Here is a 14,221-nt window from a genome sequence, read left to right as displayed (position 1 = left end):
TTATAATAATACTCATATACAGTAATATTTAACATTTCTCAAAAAACACATAGAATCTAAGCAATGTTAATCACATCAATAATAACTTTTTCTTCAAAAGTTTTTCTACAATTATCTCACTAGAGAATTCAAATCAGATTTTATATTGGTGATGCTATGCGGGGGGTTTTGTTTGGTTGGTTTGGTTTTATGGTTTTTGTGTGGGAGTGGAGGCCGCTTTCTTAGTATTGTTTATTCATTTATTTTTACTGCAAATTCACATCAAGTATGACTTTAGGTGAAATGGAAAATGTTTCTATTTTTTAATCATCCCCTAATTACTTTTTATTGCCTCTTTGAAAATATAGTTAACTAAAAAGCAGAGTGTGATACCCTGAGAGCGTGGTAGTTTCTAGAGTCCAGAAAGTAATTCTTGCAATCTGTGGAGGTTTACATAATTACTTAATTATTCTTGCAATCCTCCCCCTTCCTCTTCCCCAACGACCAAGGGAGGTTGGGAGAGACCGCCACATACAAATTGCAGCTACCCATTTGCTTCTATTATCCAGTAACCTGGGAGAAGTACATGCATGAGTATTTCTTTTTATTTGAAGTTGGCAATAGTATTTGTGTTGCTCAACTGTTTTTATGTCCTTTTCAAACATTGTCCCTACTGTCCTATAGATATTTTTAATTAATGCCCCATCTTGTTAGAAACTTAACCAGTTAAATGTTCAACATTGCAGAATCTGCACCTGTTTTTTATTCTTGTGGCTGAAGTTGAGAGAGACCATAGCTTATGAATAAGCAACAGTTTCAGTTTTGCAATGCTTTATCTATATGTAACAGGCAACTATTCATGGGAAAGGAAGTTTAAGACTTGTAGGTAAAAAACCACTACTCAGATTCCAGGAAAATGCCCGTTTATTGAAGTTTTTTTTTTCTTTTTCTTTTTACAAAATATCTGTAGTCAGATTAGGATTTAGGTCATACTCTAAAGACTTTACATTAATTAGCCTTATAAAAACAAGTTTATTCCTCATGTATCAGCTTGATAATTTTCTTCCACACAGAGCAGTATTTTCTGTTCCTCTATGATTATCATTTAGTCACACAGGAAATGTTTCCTCATGTAAATGAGCATTACTTAAGTATAGATTTCAATAACTTTTCTAAAATTTGCTTACACATATAAATATGTGTATACATTAATTATGTATGTATACACATAAATTATAGCCTGTTACCATGATTTCAAGTGTAAGCTTTGTGAATAATTTTCCGTTCTCCATAGAATTTATAAAGCATAATGACTCTGGTGTTTCACAACTTCCTCTTTTGGTAGACTATCCTTTTGCAGAGGGAAAAAAAATGTGTCTAGAGAAGAGAGCGGAGCAGAGAACAGAGCTCTTTGAGGTGTTGATAGTTTAACTCAACTATTTAAGCAGCTCAACAAGCAACTGTAAATAAGACATAGAGGTAAGAAGAAAGTGTTACTTGTTATTTTTCATTTTATTTGGATTGCTACTTATAGAATAACAGTTCTATAACAGTAGGTTAATAACAGTAGGTTAGATAAAACCGATACCTCTCTCAAGTAAGTAGTCAATATTTCAAATGAAAAAGTTTAGTAAATTTACGTTTCAACTTCATACAGCGTTTAAAAAGCTGGAAATTTTAAAAGTTCTTATCGATAGGTGAATTATTTTAACTACAAAGTAAAACATTCTCTTTTTTTCATAATTTTGTACACAGTTTAGTGCTAAAAGAACTTTTATATTAATAATAAATTTTGAGAACTTTTTTCTTCCCCAGCTCTAGCAAATTCCTAACATTTGTAAATTCTCCTACATATATTGCCTTGTTAATTTTGCATATTATTAGTTGAACGTTTTACAGGGAAAAGATATTCTTGCATTTGTTTACCCACTGTGAAAATATATTGTATTAATTAAAATGTGACATTTCAGTGTTATTTTTCATTATCATCACATTGCAGCGATACGTAAATACTTTAGGAGCAGTTTGTAGTGTAGATGATATGATTTAAAAATTTAAATAAGTAAATCTAATTTTAGAAATTCATGTTTGTCTTAATAAGATTAATTACAGTTTAATGCCTAGCAATGGAACAAGAACTAAAACAAGGTAAGACCATTTGCATTCATAACTGGAGGTCAAACTAAGCTGAAACTGATCTCATTAAGAAATTCTAAAGTAATCTAAATCCAGCAGAATATTTTTTCTTGTTGTTCTAATCTAGAGTAATGTTTACACATATTAACATTAATTTATTGTATTAATACAATTGTATTCACTATATAGGAATTGTATTTAATATAATTTTATACAATTGTATTCATTATATAGCAATTTTTAAATCCTCCTTTTAAAAACAATTGGTTTCTATGTACTTTGACAAAACATTACAATTTATTTTAATACATCTTTAAAAAGAAAAATGCAGTTATATACACATACATATAAATAATATATATAGTCAAATAATAATTTGAATGCTTACTTAATTTGGTTTGCTTTTTAATTAGAATACTCACATGGCTTCCAAAAGAGAAAGTCTACATTGTTCCATCAATTAATGGATTTAATTTTTACTGTTTTGGTAAACAGTACTGTCATACTGGTTCTACTACATTACCTGGAAAAAAGCTTTTTTTTTTTTTTTTTTTAAACTATTTTCATGCAATGTGCTGTAACAAGAGTTGCTGTCTTTTGATTATAGGGAGAAGAAAAACAGACTGTTAAAAACAGACTGTTCGTGTTATAAATTCAGAAAGTATAAAGTTTGACATCCTTAACTAGATCAACATTTTAGTATTGAGAAATCCATTAAAATTGTGCATCTTCATCTTTATGTATCATACACTAGTTAAACACTACTTCCATCAGGACTTCGTTATGTTATTTGCAACAATACCATTTTTAATGCCCCTCTCTTTTAAAAAATGATGGAAGTATTTCTAAATGTCCAGAATTTTAAGTATGAGATATTTTGACATCATGAGCTATTAAGTGCTGTGGGTGTGGTATTACGCTGAATAACTGATAACAACCAAGAGAAAACATAACCCAAGGAAATTACAATCTAAATTGATCACCGCTGCAAATTCAGAACCACAAATGAAGGCTAAAGAAGTAGAGAAAATGCTATCTTGCCAGCAAGACAGATGTGTTGATGTTGTTGAGAATTACTAAAGTCTCTGAATGAACAGTCTAGTCCTAGACTATGCAAAATAAGCTTAGAATTTTTTCTGCCTTTGAGAAAATTATATCTACAGAAAAAAATTAGCGCCTATATGGCTGTGTTTGCATAAATCATATAGATTGTTGAAGGGGATATTCTTGGCATTATTAGGAAAACAGCTGGATGCATTGCATAGGCTTTTTATTTCACATACTGTTATTACAACAAACATTTAGACCCTGCTCACACATCCAAAAGTTTTAAGTGACATTAGATATAATATTGTAAATAATTCATTTCTGGAAAACACAAATTTTGACTTTTGCACTATAGACACATATTTTACTATGTTTCGTTAGGATTACATTCATGTGACCCACTATCTAAGACATAAATTTTCATTGAATCTAATAAAAGTTAAAACTGGATGACTGCTGTATGGCATTGTGAAATTTTATACCTGTCTTAATAAGACACGGTTGACTATGTGACCTGTGGGTGATCTTGCTGGAGATCTGTTAGACTATGGAGACCCAGGGTTGATCCAGCTAATCTCACAGTTCCCTGGCTGTGTCCTCTTTCGCAGTATGAACTTCCCAAAACTGCCCACCTGTAGAAGAGAATGCTGCTAACAGAGGGCTCTATCCCACCCAAATATATCATCTTTCAAATAATAATTTTACTTTGAAACAACGTTATTTGTTTTCGACATAAATAACTGGATTTGCAAAAGAACTTTTGAAACACTGAAACATTTCTTTGTTGTTTGTTTTGCTTTCCCTCCTTTTGGCTATTCCCCATTTGCAAAAAAAAAAGCAAAGACAAGAAAGTTTGTTGCCTGAAAGAAAGATTATGGCTTAAGCGCAGACTAAGAAGGACGCAGTGTTTTAAATTCAGAAACAAAAATACTCTAAATCTAGGTAACGTGGGTCTTTCAGCATTTTAAAAGCAAATTTGTGTCCACCTACATCTGTTGATCTTCTATTAATTTTTAATGTATGTGACTTCCAAAGAAGTGCCACATGTAGCCTATTCATATTTATTTTATTAATAAAAATATGTGCTAAATAAGTCGGAAAGTTCTTGTTTTCCCAAAAATATGCACTGTGGAACTCTGGGTTGTCTGTGAGATAGAATATGAGTCTCATTTCCATATAAGAAATAATTTCCGTAAATATAAAGAATAAAGGCAAGTCCTTTTATACTTCTGAGTATTCCCATTTAAAACAATATGTTAAGTGCAGTCTAATTTACACATCTGCACTGTAGAAAATAAATACACTGCTAATTTATTGTAAATCAACTATACTCCAATAAAAATTTTTTTAAACTGCTAATTTTTAAAATATTTAAAATGCAAATAATTTGTTTTTTGAGCATTATTGTTATATTTCCAACACTTACCTGACATCATTGATATTTTTTATTATTTTACATGAACTAAAATCAGGCAGTTAGATTTGATGTTTTCCAAGTTGCTTTTAGCTTTATGTTTTCATTATTCCATGCGTGTACAAGAAATAAGTTTTAATTTTTCAGTATTATTGAGGAAAATGCTAAATTTGGATTTTAAAATCCAAATTTAAAGAAAATCTATTATTCTATTTTACAGATATTTCATCATAAGCCTTTAGTTTTTTATGTATGTAGTCATTATCACATTCTCAAAATTCTTCTTATTGATGTAAATAGTAATATGATCTGCAAAAACATCACCAGTTCTGATTCTGAAAATAAACTTAGTAGAATTTTTCTTTAAGTATAACTTAGTTCAATTTATTTTTCCTTTTTATAAGAAAAAATATAAGGAGATACATTTATTCTTTTCCTGTGTTGGTGAACAGATCTGAATTAGAGGAAAGGCAAAAACATTCTCTGTGCAATTAGGCGGCTTTCTGAGTAAAATAAAATCAGATAGCTGATGGCAGTGGACTTTTTAAAATGCTCACTAGAAATGCTTGTTATACTTCATTTACTTAAAAGTTTTTTTTATTTAGAAATAATTTCAAGCTCAAAAAAGTTGTAAAAATAAAAATGGTATAATGAACTCCCACATACTCTTACCCAGGTTTGCTTAATCTTAATATTTTACCCCATTTGCTTTATAATTTGCTCTCATTCTTTCTTTCTATCTTTCTACCTCCATTTTTTTTCCTGAACCACTTGAGGGCACATTACAAACAACATGACCCTTTACTTCAGTGTGTAATTACTGAAAATAGAAGTCTCTTATTTAACAGTTACATATAATTATCTACTTCATAAATTTACATGGATACAATACTTTAATCTCATATTTGTTCATATTACGATTTTGCTATTTATCTAACAACACCCTTTATAATATTTCCCCTTCCAGTAAAGAACTCAGTCTAGAGTCATGAATCACATTTAGTTATAATGTCTCTTTAGCCTTCCTTAATCTGGAATATTTCCACACTATTTCTTGTCTTTTATGGAATTGAAAATTTTAAAGAATACAGTTTATCCACCTACTCTTTTTTCTATTCTTTTTAACATCAAGTTCCTCATTTTGTATTTGACATTTTTTCATGGTTAGATTGTGGTTATGCATTTTCTGCTAGAATACTGCACATATAGGTGATACTGTTCCTCTCATGCTATCACATCTAGAGGCACATGATGCTCATCTGTCCCACACTGGGAGTGTTAATTTTGGCCACCTAGTCAAGGTATTGCTTAATTTCTCCATTTTATTAGGAAGGCTCCTAGTGAAAAAATTTCCAGTTGGGCTTCGCATTAACTGGTGTTCTCATCTGATGCAATCTGTACTATAATGGTTACCAAATGATGATTTTCCAACTCCAGCACTCCCTGCACATTTTCGTCAGTCTTGCGCATTCTAAGCAAAAGAGCTCTCTTCTCTCCCATTTATTTAATTATTAATTTATGTGTCTATCTGTTACTGGTGTGAACTCATGAATTTCTGTCTTTTCAATGGTTATAATTCATTACTGCTTTAATTATTTTGGTGCTCAAACGGTCCCTATTTAGCCAATGGAGCCCTCTCTTTCTGACTTCTGATGCCTCTGTGGCACCTCCCCATCATGTTAGTGAGTACTTTCTGGCAGAAGAAGATGTTGTAGGCTGGTCTGGTACCCATCCTGTTTCACCCCTGGAATCATTCATTTCTCATCTCCTTTAGTGGGGAATGGTGTTAGAGGCTCAGATCTGGATGCGTAGCATAGCCACTGCCACTGAATATTTTTGCCTCTTGACTCTTTCAGGAGAAATATGTTAATGCACATACATATGTAGAGACATAAACACAAAAGTATGCATTCACAAATGCTTATGCATAAAAACTTTTGTATACACACACCTCTCTTTTGGACATCATGAGTTCATCTGATAGCTCCAATTCCAATCTCTCCCTGTAGGGTTCTTTCTTGCCCTTCCCTATTCCATATTTGTGTGCTCCTCCTTCCACAGTGTGAGCCCTGGATCCTAACATCAACATGTTTACTCGTGCACTCAACCCTATGATACATCTCTAAAATAATTTCTAAATTGTTTTACCAAAACCACTACTACAATAAACAAACCTACTGAAAAAGAGGGCAGAGTTTGTGTGCACTTCTCTCCCCCACACCCATACGCAACCAAATAGTGTATTTGTAAATTACTGGATAGATAAATTTTCCTTCCTTCCTTCCTCTTTCCCTCCATCCCTCACTCTCTCTTCTTTTCCTTTTCAGTCAGGGTTATAATATTCATTTAAAATACAATTAGATTCATTTGTTTCAGTTTGTTTCCAGTTTTAAGTTTTCTTCCTTTGCATTCTTTTTGCTTTTATTTTATTTTTTGAATTGATTTAATCTTTTTTTTTTTTTTAAGCCATGGAGATGAATTGCTACTTGCCTGGGGACATTTCTATTAAACAAGCTTGATACAACCTAATTCAAATGTTATGATACAATTCAGAAATACCTATTCGAGTTGCTGGTTGAACTTTTATCTTTATATTTCAATTCTGTGCAGTCTACGTTTAGTCTAAAGTCAGTTATTCTCTTGCGTATTGCAAAAAGTGACCATTTCAGATGAGAAAGTAGATATCTGTAGTACTTGGCCAACCTTATGAGTTTATCATTCCAGAGATTTTTTTAAAGTTAATTGTATATATATCACCACATTTACAAAAAATAATTAGAAAAGAAAGTAAGATAAGAAGTAACCATGAATTTGTGTAGTCCATAAACATCGGGAAAAATTCTCACCCTTCAATATAAGTGATTCTAGAATGTTCCTGCCCCCAGCCCTTCCCCATATTCTACTCCAGTGCTTATAACTATGAATACATTCTAATATTTGTGGCAGCAAGAGCAAGTGGGTCTATGTCAAAAGATTCATGTTCAAATTCAATTCTGTCACTTACTGACTTTGGATCTTAGATAAGTTACTTGTCTTCCCTCTCCAGATATCTAGTCCCATACCTTTAAATTTAAAAAAATCCATACCTCCTTAACTTTCTGCCAACTTCTGGATTCATACCTCAAAGTGATTATTAAACTTCTTCACTCAGGTATTAACAGATATGTCAAAGTCAACAGGTCCAAAAAAAAAAAAAAATCTCCTCATTTCCTGCCCTTCTCTGCTCCGTCCCCAATTTTCTTTGGTCAGTAAATGGTACCATCTTATACTCAGTTATCTAGGTCAAAAGCATCATTAATTTCTTTCTTTGCCTCACCTACATCCTACTTATCAGCAAGTCTGTTAAAATATTTTTCCAAAATATATCCCAGCACTGATCAGGCTTACCCCTTCTGCCATCTTGAGCACCATGTGAGACACTGTCATCTCTGTTGAAGGCATCTCTGATCTTGTTCTAGCCTCCTGAGAAATTTCGCTTTTTCTACCCATGCATCCTTGCCAGCATGACTCTTTAAAACATAAATCATATCATATAACTCGCTGCTCAAAATTCTTCAATGGTTTCCTATTTTAATTGGGATAAAATTCAAATTTTTCCTGATAGTTTATATGTCCTGTCCTCCACCTACATCTCCTCCTTCATATCCTACTTCTCATCCCTTCACTCACTATGCTCTGACTCCACTCTTCATTTTGCTCCTAGGGTATCTTAACCTCATTTCTGACTCAGGGACTTTGCACATGCTCTTCCTTCTCTTTTCATGGCATGCTCTTCCCACATGTATTATTGTGACACAGTCACTCTTTATTCAGACCTCTGCTCAAATGTTTGTTCCTCCAAAGGGTTGTCTTCCATAACCAACGGAAGATTTTATTGTAGTGTCCCTATCCCAGTCACTCTCTATCCTTTTTCCCATTTAAATTTTCTAGATAGCACTTAATACTAAATAAAATATTCATCTTTATTTCTTTATTCAATTATTTATTGTCTGTTCCTCCCACTAGAATGTAAGTTCCATGAGGGTAGGGATTTGGTCTGTTTTGTTCATTGATATATCCTCAGTATCTAGAACACTGCATGGAGTATAGTAGGTACACAAATAAATCATTAAGCAAAAGGCTTTGATGTTTCTAAGCCTCATGTACAGGCATAATAAAAATAAGAGCTGGGCTTCCCTGGTGGCGCAGTGGTTGAGAGTCCGCCTGCCGATGCAGGGGACACGGGGTCGTGCCCCGGTCCGGGAAGATCCCGCATGCCGCGGAGCGGCTGGGCCCGTGAGCCATGGCCGCTGAGCCTGCGCGTCCGGAGCCTGTGCTCCGCAGCGGGAGAGGCCACAACAGTGAGAGGCCCGCATAAAACAAAAAAAATAAAAAATAAGAAAATAACAGCTATCTCCCAAGGTTGTCTGGAAGAAGCCAAGGTTATGATAGTGCTCTAAACTGCCATGCAATTGTCAGGTGGGGATACTTCTGTTACCATTGAGTGAAAGGAACTGAAACAAAAAAGTAGTCCCTGGAGACAACAAATGGACCAAGAAGTTCTCTTTTTTGTGTGTGTTGGCTTTTTTCCACTGAGCTAAAAAGAGATGAGTTCACAGCGGCTGCCGCTACCCTCTTAGAATCCAGAGGGGCAGTTGCTGTGCATTGCTGCCCCATGGCTTCTACACTTTTTCTGCCCATGCCCTCACCACCAAGAAAAACATGCGCCCGTTCTTCTTGGCCAGTTAGGGTTCATTGCTTTCTTCAGGCCAGATGGAAGAGCAATCTCCTTCCAGAATACTTTCTTGATGAACCATCTGCTGTGCCGTCCTCATGGCTATGCATGCAATTCACATATTGTTTTGCAATTATTTCCTGGTTCTATTTTTGGTCTTGAAGTGGATTATAAAGCTACTCTAGGAAAACTGTTATGGGTTTTGTTTTTTGTTTTTTTTTTGCCTGTGCAAAATGTCAAGTTTAAGGTTATAAACATAAAACTTGGTTCTTGAGATTATTAGGCTCCAAATAACAGTGGTGGTGATGATGCTGATAATAGCTTTATTACACGTTTAGCACCAGTTTTTAGTAACATTGTATGTCACTTTTCAGTACTATTTTTTAGTACCATTTAAAAATATTATTGTATTTCAGGTGCTTCCCATGAGTAATTTAATACCCTCACCAACACTGTAAAATTAGTACTGTTATTCCCACTTTACAGATTTAAGAGAAAAAAGAGAGAGAGCTTCAGAGAGAGGTAGCTTGATAATGGTCACAAAACTGATCTTGGTGTGTCTTTCTCTAAGCTGGGTCTTTATCATGGTATTATACTGCCTCTACTACTTATTTACTGAGAAGCAAGGTAGGCAGAGCTGTGGCTTAGATACTGTTAGAAATTTATAGACTATGTGGTATAATCCCTGCCTCAGAAATCTTACAATCTAGTAGATGAAATATTAAAAGAAGTGGATTTTGAGACCCAGTATGAAAAATATATAAGATATATTATATGCCTTTTGCGACGTCAAAATAATTGAAAGCTATACTTCTGGGTATAGTGATGGCACAGGCTTCCTGAAGGAATCAGCTTTAAAGTTGAACCATCAACATTTAATCGGTAGAAAAGGGATAATAAATTTTTTGGAAAATTTCAGAAAAGTTTCAAAGAACTAAAAAAATGTTAATATCACATGAATTTAATATTGGGTAACTTTTTTTCTATTTTACGGTCCTCCCACACGAGGTATTTGGTGACCCTGACCTTGTGGTTCTTCTCAGGAAGTGGGTTATGTGAAGAGAAGATTTTTAATTCTTGTGAGAAGACTCTGTTTTCATTTTGAAGTGTGTTTATTCATGTATTCCTACATCAAGCATCATGCACTGAGCACTGTTCTAGATGCTGGGCGAACAGTGATGGACAGGACCAAGATTCTACACTCAACATTCTACCCTTCAGTCTAGTGGGGAGAGACAGTGAGTAAACCAATAGACGAGTAAATTTTTTAAAAGGGAATTTCAGATGAGGGTAGCATCACAAAGAAAATTAAGCAAAGTAGAAGGACAGAGAGACAGCTGGCCTCCCGAGGTGGCCTCTCTGAACGTGTAATATTTAAGCCAAGACCTGAATGATGAGAAGGCTGAGAGAACCATGGACTCTGGGAAGAGTGGCCCAGGAAGAGTAACGGGCAAGGGCAAGTGCAGAGGCAGGAATGAGTTTGGCATATCTGCATATCTGAGAAGCAGAAAGAGTCCAGTCCTCAGAGGGAAGTGGAAGATGAAGCTAAGGAGAACTGAGGTGGACAAAGGGCCAGGGAACCTACGTTGTAGGCCAAGGAAAGGAGTTGTACAGTGTGAGCAAATATTTGCAAGGACATGCACATGTGTGTATTGGGTAGCAGAGTACATGAATGACCCATTATCTATGTTTAACACAGCCCAGGAAAGGCTGTTGTTTGAAGAGAAGCAGGAATTACTACATAGGTCAAAAGCTTTCTTAGGAGATAAATTATTATATTTAGATAAATTTCAGATAAGCTAAGTTTACCTTCAGAGGTTAACTACATTTTCTTGCCTTTTCATTTCCATAATAGGTGTGACGTTTGATAAAAGTGAAAAGGTCTCAAATATCATTTAAATTTGTCAACTTAAGATTTTTCAGCAAAATTGCCATGGACTAACTGACCCCAATCGTGGTCATTGAAGATAGGTTCACTGATGTCTGGTAATGGGGTCATTAGGTACCTTCGTTTCTGCATGGATCTAAAGCAGAAAAGACTAGAGAAAAGGCTGTTTTCCAGTGCCTGGAGACAACAGATGTTCCTTTGTTTATTCTTCCTAAATCACAGTGCCAGTGATGATAGGGACCCTTGCAATATCAACCTGTTCCTCTTCTAAGTAGTAGTAACTTACTTTGCATTTTCCATGGTAATTATAAATTTCCTCTGATTTATTTTTATTATCCCAAGAGCTCTAAATGACCCAATTACTACCACTTAAATCCTAGAGTTAGTTGGACACAACTTTTTGAGGGAGGTGGGAGGTGGAGTATGATTTGGGAAGGGAATATAAGCTAGCTTACTGAAAAGGACATATTCTTTTTTTTTTTAATGGAGTAAACAAACTCAATATTTAAGAACGATTGGCCTCCCCCTATACTTAAGAAATGAATTACAACTAGTATGGCTGCTTCTCTGTCTGGTTTGGGTTAAGAGCTGACAAAGAAAAAAATCTACTTCTGACCTTGAGCTGAGTATGTCCTAGAAGGATGGCAATGGGTGGGGTGGAGAGGAACACAATCATAATTTCCCCAAGGCAGGCAGACATCATACTGTAGGAGTCAGAAGCTAACTTTTGAGTACTCCTGACAATGCCTGAATAGAAAACCATTATGCTACCAGTTTTGAGAAGTGTGGAGGGGTGCAAATGACTTATGTGCTATTTAAGCAGTGCATTCCATCCTATAACGTAAATATGTGGGTGTGATGACTGACCATGTTATTGGATTACTGCAAAGTGTGAGATGGTGTGTGGTTCCCAAGTGCATGAGGGAATAAATGCACGAATATCTGCAGTGTGTGAATATTAGAGACCAGTCCTGAAACATGAAGCCACTCTCTGACCTGCCACGTACCATAGTTGGGCAGTTTAACCAAGAAGCAAAGCTACTGAAACTATGGAGTTGCAGGTTTTCTGCAATAAGAATAGTACATATTTGCTGACGTGAACAAGATTCAGGAGGGAAGCACAGAAAGAACACGTGGGCTTGGGGTGTGACTCTATTTAGTTAACTTGGGGCGGATAGTTGTCCAGAATTGGATGCTAAGAATGCTTTCTCCAGGCCAAGCAGACTCTCCTCCTGCCTTATTTGGCTTTGTTCTTCTGACGGTGACCCATCATGTTGGAAAAGAATCTCTTTCAAAAGTGTAAATGTTCCTCTTTCTGCGGGTGATGTCATCATTCCTGTGGTCCAAGCCTTTGTTACTAAATAGTACTTAGCAACACATAATCATTATTTTCTCCTCATAGAGTTCTGAGCATGTTCGTTCTGATGAAGTTGAGAGAGATATTTTTTTCAGGGAGGTAGGAGTAAAATCTGAAAAAGGGGAAGCTATGTCTGAAAGGATCTCTTGACTAGAGTTACTTAAAAGAAGCAAGTAGACAACGAAATTTTTATCCTGTGGCAACAGCTTTGACTGGGTTAAAAAAAAAATCACAATTTCACGCACGGTTCCAAAGGAAGTGGTTTCCATGCAACTGTGCATATAAACTGTTCTTTAAAGTGGTAGATGTCTTTTTTCTTTTTAATTTAAACTCTATTTATTTATTTTTTTTATGGCTGCGTTGGGTCTTCATTGCTGCGCACGGGCTTTCTCTAGGTGCGGTGAGAGGGGGCTACTCTTCCTTGCGGTGCACAGGCTTCTCATTGCGGTGGCTTCTCTGGTTGTGGAGCACGGGCTCTAGGCACACGAGCTTCAGGAGTTGCAGCACGCGAGCTCAGTAGTTGTGGCTCACGGGCTCTAGAGTGCAGGCTCAGTAGTTGTGGCACACGGGCTTAGCTGCTCCGTGGCAGGTGGGATCTTCTCGGACCAGTGTTCGAACCCTTGTCCCCTGCATTGGCAGGTGGATTCTTTTTTCTCTTTTTTTTTTTAAACCCCACATTTGTTTATTTATTTATTTTTCTGGCTGTGTTGGGTCTTCGTTTCTGTGCGAGGGCTGTCTCTAGTTGTGGCAAGCGGGGGCCACTCTTCATCACGGTGCGCGGGCCTCTCACTATCGCGGCCTCTCTTGTTGCGGAGCACAGGCTCCAGACGCGCAGGCTCAGTAGTTGTGGCTCACGGGCACAGTTGCTCCGTGGCATGTGGGATCTTCCCAGACCAGGGCTCGAACCCGTGTCCCCTGCATTAGCAGGCAGATTCTCAACCACTGCGCCACGAGGGAAGTCCCTAAAGTGGTAGATGCCTTTTGCTTGGCTTGGCTTGTCCTTCTTATGATTCCCCTTGTAAAGTGGGTGGGGAAAGCTGGACAAATGAAAGCTGTTCACTGGCCAATTAAGAGAGATGTTTCTCAAGTGCCTGTTTATCATTCCAGGGAACATCTGGGATTCCCTTTTTAATTACATCCTACCTGTCTATTCAAAAAACTGTAAGAGGAGCTGTCTTTTCATTTTGTGAAAAATAGCTGTAAATTTCTTAAAGTTGTAATGTGATTTTAATCACCATATTTTGAAGAGACTTGAAGTTTAAACTGAGCTTGTTCTTTAAATATTCTAGATTTTTAAATTTGTAATTACTATCCACTTAAAATAATAACAGTAGCTATAACTTATCAAATGCCTCACTCATGTTAGGTTAATTCTCATGAAGTCATTCATCAGCACAATTTTATGAGGTAGACGTTTTAAGTTCACAGGAAACTGAGACTTGGAGAGACTGTCCAGAATCTCATGTCTAGTAGACTCCAAAGACTCTTTTATCTCACAGGAGCCAAGGTCATGGGCAGAGCAGCAGCTTTGGAAAAATTACCCCCCGTTGTTTAACCTGATTCTTCTAAAGAGTGTGGTGCAAACACAGGTCATTGCACGAGGCTGGGGAGACGGATATGCCTTGTTTCAAGAGCATGCAACAGCACAGGCAGAGGGGCAAGGTGGCAGCAGCCGTGACTGTTGCC

At 36.1% G+C, this 14,221-nt stretch overlaps 1 protein-coding gene across 1 annotated transcript in view; it reads left to right on the top strand.

Annotated features, from left to right (window-relative positions):
• Nucleotides 1-1,324: 1,324 nt before the first annotated feature.
• MBNL1 (muscleblind like splicing regulator 1) overlaps nucleotides 1,325-14,221 on the top strand; it is a 202,158-nt gene continuing 189,261 nt past the window's right edge. Inside the window, exon 1 of the mRNA XM_067737485.1 lies at nucleotides 1,325-1,458. The gene's annotated coding sequence lies outside the window, so the exon portion shown is untranslated. The remainder of the gene's footprint in view (nucleotides 1,459-14,221) is intronic.

Source organism: Pseudorca crassidens, chromosome 5, assembly GCF_039906515.1.
Source record: "Pseudorca crassidens isolate mPseCra1 chromosome 5, mPseCra1.hap1, whole genome shotgun sequence".
In the NCBI taxonomy this organism is placed as follows: domain Eukaryota; kingdom Metazoa; phylum Chordata; class Mammalia; order Artiodactyla; family Delphinidae; genus Pseudorca; species Pseudorca crassidens.
This window is presented reverse-complemented; position numbering and strand designations above follow the sequence as displayed.